This window comes from Neofelis nebulosa, chromosome 10 (genome assembly GCF_028018385.1).
Source record: "Neofelis nebulosa isolate mNeoNeb1 chromosome 10, mNeoNeb1.pri, whole genome shotgun sequence".
In the NCBI taxonomy this organism is placed as follows: Eukaryota; Metazoa; Chordata; class Mammalia; order Carnivora; family Felidae; genus Neofelis; species Neofelis nebulosa.
Genome location: NC_080791.1, coordinates 71,564,723 through 71,572,106, shown reverse-complemented (window position 1 = coordinate 71,572,106; position 7,384 = coordinate 71,564,723). Strand labels below are relative to the sequence as shown.

The window sequence follows — 7,384 nt, the reverse complement described above, 5'->3', positions numbered from 1 at the left end:
AAAAATATATATATTCAATCAAGAGTAATTGGGGCTGAGCATAGTAAGTCATGGAAAATTATAAGCTCTGCCCACTCTAGGGCATGACTGGCTATTAAAATCTTTTTCACACCATTGCCTACAAAAAGCAGCTGGGCATCATGCCACTGGGAAGGTGGCAGCAGAATGGCCTCATTCCCTAAACAGGCTTGCAAAAAAGAGGACAATCAGTTGGATTGCTGAATCAAACTTAACCCTTCTTATGCCACGTCAAGTGGATTTTTGACAAAGAGCAGTCAAGAGTTAACACTTCGAGAGTGAGCTGGGGAATGGCTTTTCATGTGAGAAACATTTGTTGAATGTGTTCATTGAATACCCCATGCCCTTTCCATCCTAGTAATCCCACTTCCTTTCATTGTCAAAACAAATAGACGTATCCCGTCTTAGCCTCCTTTCTTTTTTTTTTTTTTTTTTTTTTTTTTTTTAATGTTTTTTATTTATTTTTGGGACAGAGAGAGACAGAGCATGAACGGGGGAGGGGCAGAGAGAGAGGGAGACACAGAATCGGAAACAGGCTCCAGGCTCCGAGCCATCAGCCCAGAGCCTGACGCGGGGCTCGAACTCACGGACCGCGAGATCGTGACCTGGCTGAAGTCGGACGCTTGACCGACTGCGCCACCCAGGCGCCCCCCCTCCTTTCTTCATAAAGGCTGGAACTGGAGTTCAGAGAAGCCAGGGTGCAGCCCAAGATCACATAGTCAATCTGTGCCACGCTGAACTTGTATATTTTGATTCTGCCCCGACAGCTGTTCTCGTGACCCACAGACACCTTGCTTCCTTGTTCTTCATCCCCAGCCATGGGTTGATAAAGACCAACAAACTTCAGTTAACCAGAACTCCTGGCATTTTCTTTAATGTTCCCCATTTTAGTTAGAATTAAAGAGAAAACCCTTCCAATTCCACCTTGGGACTTGATAAATTTGGAACTATGTCTGGGTATCTTTTCCGTATTCGCCTGTACAAAGAACATGGCGAATTAGAGTCTTTCTGGGAAAGAAATACTTGCGCGAATAATCCTCTTTGAACATATTTCTCACCACCCAGGACTATGAGTGGTTGGAGTCCCCGAATCCCTGGAGGTCCAAGTTCCCTTAACTGGCCCCTGCTTTCCTGCCCCTCCTTCCTTTTGCTCCCCTTCCATATTACAGCCTAAGACCCAGAAAGAGGCAGGGACTTGGCTGACTTAAATATGGGCTGATCCTAGCATGTACCTTTCCTTTCTTGCTAATAAATCCATCAGATGAGGCTGCTTCACTGTGTTGTACTGCATACTTTTAAAATAAGCAGAAGGAAAACAAAAATTCTATTTCAATGAAGAGTTTAATTAGCTGGGATCTGTTTTGTCAAGGTTAGAAGTCATGCTGGATGACGGAAAGAACTCCTAACCAAGAGTTGGTTAACAAAGGTTGTAGCCTCAAATTCACTATTACAGGTGTAACCATGGGACATTTATTGAACCTCTCTGAGTATCAGTGTCTTCAACTTCAGGTGGAACTAATGATACTTACCTACTTTGCAAGATGGTTGTGAAGCTCATATAACGAGTATGAAAGTATTTGGAACATTCAGATGGGCCTTGTGCTTGTGACTTGGCCCAATGGAATCCCAACCTCTGATACATGTAATGGAAGCATAACCAGGACCATAAATGGAATAGCATGAAAAGAGCAAAGGCTTTGAGATCAGACTGGTGCTGGTTCAAATGTTGAAACTACCACTCGCTAGTTGAATGCCCGTGAACAAATTAATTATGCCTGTGGAGTCTCACTTTTGAAAAATTAAGCAATTGAAAAAAGCAATACTTTTCTCACTGAGTTCTGAAAAGGATGACAATGGTGTGCCGGTAAATGTTCAACAATCAGCTTTCCGAACTCAAAAAGCCCTGGCTGATAGGCTCCCACCGTGTAAATACTCTCACCCCAGCCGCTTCGAGTTGCCAACATGGCGTCGCTGGATGCCGAATGTGTCCGCTTGGCTCTTGCAAGCCAGCCTGAGCCAGCGCCAGCCCACCTCTCATATTAGATGAGTTAATGAATGTGAAGACCCAGGATAGCTTTCCCATTTACCAGAAAAATCACAAATGTACATTGGCTTTATTTTGCTTGGGCCCTGTCTTCCAAGTCCCAGAATCTGAGGCAGACACTGAGGTGAGCTGCGGAGGGGAAATCGGGAAGTACTTTCATTCCTGGAATAAAGGAAATGGAGGTGATAACTGGAGGGAAGGAGCATCCTGGTGCTGAGGTGAGAACCAGGTACCAGAGGAAGATAACCAGCTGGAGAAAGAGGTCTCCTTCCTCCAAGCCCTGGATACAGTGAAGGACTGGAATTCATACCCAGACTAGCCTTGGTATCACCCAGATCTTGTTCATTCCACCATCACCTAGGTAACCGGGGCAGTGTGGGATTAGTTGCCTGGCAACAATGCCCATCTCTCTACTCCTGTACACACCCTCAGGCCCTCACCCCTGTGACATTCCCTCCCCACAGGCCACTGCCTGTCCCAGCAACACGACTCTCTACTGCCACTCCTAGCCCCTGGCTAAGCCAGTCCCGGGCCCCCCTTAACTGGAGTACACCTGCCCAGAAATCCGTAAATCTGCTAGTTCTCCTAGAAGAAAAGCACCAGAGACGAAGAGTCCAGATCAAGAGCCAGAGGACTTAGAGTCCAGTCTCAGCTCCACAGAGGACCAGCTGCTGCAAGACCTCGGGCAGGTTGCTTGACTTCTCCGAGTTTTTGTTTCTTCGTCCCCCAAATGGAGATTTCCCTCTCATCTGCACAATCGGGATTTTCCTTCATCTGCAAAATAAGGGATTACAACACTTGCTAGGCCAATCCACACAGTTATCCTTGGCCCGTGTGTGAAGAGTCCTCTGACACACATGGAGTGCAAGGGGAGATGAGGTGATTATTATAATCGCCTGCAATGCTGGCATTACATGGGCTTCCAGCCTCTCCAGAGTTCCCCAAAGCTAGGCTGAGGCCTTGGCACCAGGAAACCAAGGGATGAGTGAAGCCGAACCTCTTCCAGGACAAAGCAGGTGACATGTTCTAATGGATTCTGAAGAGGGTTTGTGTTCCTGCCCTTAACCAGTGTAGCGCCATTTGTACAGGAGGCCCGGAAGCCCGCCCAACGGCTCGGGCTCTCCGAGAGGAAAATTGGCAGCTCCGGGAAGTGAGCAGCTCTCAGGTCGGACTTGATTAGGGACCAATTTGGGCCTGTTAGCCGAGCCTCCAGTATCATCTCGGCCAATTACTGGCCCAGCCTGGCCTGCAGCTGGCTGCTCCTTCCAAGCTGGACACTTTTATTTCCAGCAGAGCTCTCCCTGCGCCTGAGGCAAGAGACCGGGGTGACTGTAGCCCATTAACAAGATGGAGAGAGAAATAACTCACTCTGTTAAGGTAACGGTGTGGGTGGGGCTGGAGCTGGAGCTTTAATTAAAAAAAAAAAAAAAAAAAAAAGCCCTCAATAAACAGTCTTGTGCCTCGCGTGTAATAAGTATGGGAATTTATAAACTCTCCCAGCTACGGGGCTCTGATGGCTATTAAACCTCGCGTCTGGCAGAGGAATTTTGGCCTTATGGGCAAACTGTGTTCTTCACCCCTGCCAAGCCAAACAGGCTGGCAACAGGAGGGAGGTGGGTGGGACCCTCTGAGACTGCCCCCCAGCCCTTCAAGAGCTTCTGGGGTCAGGCTATCCCCCAAATTGTGCTGGCCCTCAGGAAAGTCAGAATCTGTCAAAAGGCTCTCCTATCCTGCCCCTTCCCCTGCCTCTGCGGGAACCTGGAACTCATTCCTGCCTCCTTCCAGCTAAGGCATTGCTCCCAGGAATGCAAACAAGAAGGGTCAAACTCAGAATAATGGGTTCGTTGCCTCCCCTCCCCCGACTACCCGGAGCTGGTGCGACCTTGTATATTTAACAATCCTCACCATGGCATTCAAAGTACCCCCCACCATCCAACACTTTCTTACCATTCCCTGCCACTCTGCTTCCGACTTATCCTTCATGCACTCATCGTACTGTCTCTTGCCTTTGGACCTCTGCTTTTGCTGTTCCTTCTGCCTCAAGACCTACTTCCTCCTATGCTTGCTTGGCGTAGCGTGGTCGTACAGGGTGGACCCTCAGGCCAACCTAGACTTGGAATCCCCACTCACCAGCTGTTTCACCTTGGGTGTAAGTTTAGCCTATTTAATACCTCAACCTCTCCAATGATGAAATGGAGATTATGACACCTACATCACAGGGCAACGGTAAAGATTGAGAATGTGTGTGTGTGTGTGTGTGTGTGTGTGTTGTGTTTGGCACACAGTATGCATTCCATAGCTATTTGTTGCTGTAGAAGTCGGCAAACTATGGCCTGCAGGCTGATTCCATCTACTTGTTTATGTATGAATAAATAAAGTTTTATTGGAGCACGGCGTCGGCCACACCCATTTGCTTATATATTGTCTACGATTGCTCCCTGCTACCGTGGCAGGGTTGAGCAGTTGTGGTAGCAGCTGTATGGCCCCCAAAGCCCAAATAACATACTATCTGCCGCCCTACAGAACAATTGTGCTGAGTCCTTCTTTAACAGCTAATGAAGATGCTGACTCTAACTCCCTCCCCCCACACACAGACACAACCCCAGGCTGCATCCTTTCTGTGCTTACGGCCACCCCTCCTTTTCCCTTTACACGCTTAGCATTGCCATGTTCTGCTGGGGTGTCTGCCTCCACCACTGGACTGTGAGCCCTTCGAGGGAAGGAGCCACTTTGTCTTCATTTGTTTTTCTCCCACAGGTCATACTGAACAAATTATGAATAACAGATGAACAAGGAAGTGACCATATCTTGAGCCCCAGAGAGACTCAAACACAAGGCCGGTTAGCTGAACAAGGCCGCCCCATTTGGGATGGAGCCGACCCAGCTTACTGAGTTGGGGCTGCTGGACATTTACAGAAAAAACCTTAGCCTTGTCTGATTTTTCTCCATGCTTTCCCAAGACAGAGCCATTTCCAATTTAAAAAGCGTCAAAAACATGAGGCGATGAGGGAGAAGAAAGAAGCACCTTGATATCCACACAGAAGTTTTCAGTATTATTAGTGCTAAGTGTTACAAACGCTCATTTTTCCTTCTTCATCACCATTAGCTAACCTTAGTAGAGTGCTAGTTATTCACATGAGGTTTGAGGGAGTGGGTGGTGATGAGGCAGGAAGGGAGCTGGCGACCCAAGAAACACAATGGGAAATTAACACTGGGACGATGTTATTACGGCAATTGCTGAGTTGTAAGTTGGCTAAGCAAATAGAAAGTTGGTCAAGTCTGAGGTTTTCTAGAACTTTCTTCCGCCTAGACTTTCGTCAAGAAAAGGGGAATATCTAAGCTTAAAGATAAAAGCGATAGGAGAAAAGATGCTATGACCTTGATGAACACATTCATACAAGCAGACACTACTAGTTCACAGCCTTGAAAGAAATTATTCCTTTGACACCAGATATGGAAAATTCTCTATGCCTCATAGAGGGAAGGAGGGGATTTAGTGGGGGAACTAAATACACGGGGGAACAAATACAGATAAAAAGGAAGCCTCCGTCCCTGCCTTCAGGGAGTCCATCGTCTAATGAGAGGTTAAAACCAGTAGGATTGTAATCGTCCTTATAAACCTGAGTGAAAACCCAACCGACAATGTGTACAATGAACCCCAGAGACTCAATCAGTTCCTATTACTGTGAAATCTCAGGTTAACCAAAGATTCCCAGCCAGTGACGCACTGACTGTAAGCAATATTTGAAACAATAAAACCTCCTGTAACAGGAAAAGAATTCAAAGAAGCCCTTGGGATCTTTGTAAAAAGGTTTGGCCTATTTAAACACTTGCTGCATAATTGAGTACTCCAGCACATTGGGCAAAAGATTAGGTGAGATGTAACTTTGACAAAGTTACCAAGAGGACCAAGGGCAGCAGAAATCCCAGAACTGAAAGGCACCACAAAGTCAGTATCTTCTCCATTGGATTCCTTGAGACGTTTCTAGATATTTTACCTAGAAATTGTCACATAGGTGTTTTTACACTGGAGTAATTTGTGTGTTCTTATGTAGTATGACTCTTAGAAAGGAATAGACTTATGGCATTTCTAAACATCTTACATGTGTTTGATCAGGAAACAGGTTTTCTAGACTACCATCCCTCTCTCATGTTCTGTGTGGACAATGATCAACGTGTTGATAGTATTGTGAGCTTTTTGAGTAAAGAATGACTCAACTTTTTTGGTATTGCTGGTGCCTAGGACATACCCTGGCCATAACCTGGTACTTTCTAACATTAGAAATGTTAGTGGTGGGGCGCCTGGGTGGCTCAGTCGGTTGAGCGGCCGACTTCGGCTCAGGTCATGATCTCACGGTCTGTGAGTTCGAGCCCCGCGTCAGGCTCTGTGCTGACAACTCGGAGCCTGGAGCCTGTTTCAGATTCTGTGTCTCCCTCTCTCTGACCCTCCCCCATTCATGCTCTGTCTCTCTCTGTCTCAAAAATAAATAAAGGTTAAAAGAAAAATTAAAAAAAAAAAAAAGAAATGTTAGTGGCTTGGAACCAGCCTATGGTCAAGAAGCTGATGTTCTGAGCTTAAGTCATAGATATATCATAGCCCCAGGCCACCGTCGACCTTCTGTAGCACAGAGAAGGCACAGGGAAGTTCGATTAGCTTCTCCAGTCTCCAGACTCCAATGGAACTCAGTTTAGAACAAAATGTTTCCCAAAAACTTATATAGCTTCTCCTATCAGCGTCCAGTAAAGGCTACTCATCCTTAAGAGATTATTGAGTCAGATTCTTCTGAGATGGCCAGGGCCCACAGACCCTCTCCAGCTCATGACTCCCCAGAAGTAGCCATTACACAAGGAGAGTGTCATGTGTCAACTTCATCCGAAGTTAGCAGATTTTCTTGACTGCTAACACTTTAGAGAATGTTTTAGCAGAAATACTTGGGGCAGATATAAATAAGTTTCTAATAATCTCATTAACAAATTTCTATAACATTCTTACTATCAAGTGCCTGGAGATCATAGAAATTATTTTATTGGCTACATTAATTTCCTCTTGAAACCTCTCAACATATCAATTTGAAATACATCATCTGAATTCTGCAGTTTCATTTCAATATGTTAATAATCATAGGTAAACAAACCCAAGGCTGAAATTGTCTACAAAGAATGGAGGGCAGCTTGTTGGATGTTCACAAACACAATGTAGGATAATTATACACTAAAACACTTAAACTTGCTAGCACACAGAAAATTTACAAAGATCAATTGCTCGTAAAAAAAAAAGAAAAAGAAAAAGAAAAAAATTAATCAAATGAGAGAGTTATCTAG

At 45.6% G+C, this 7,384-nt stretch overlaps 1 long non-coding RNA gene across 1 annotated transcript; it reads left to right on the top strand.

Annotated features, from left to right (window-relative positions):
- Positions 1-2,472: 2,472 nt before the first annotated feature.
- Positions 2,473-5,841, top strand: LOC131487534 (uncharacterized). The gene is made up of 2 exons (XR_009249806.1): positions 2,473-3,439; positions 4,820-5,841. It is a non-coding gene; the product is annotated as an uncharacterized LOC131487534 (long non-coding RNA).
- The last annotated feature ends 1,543 nt before the right edge of the window (positions 5,842-7,384 follow it).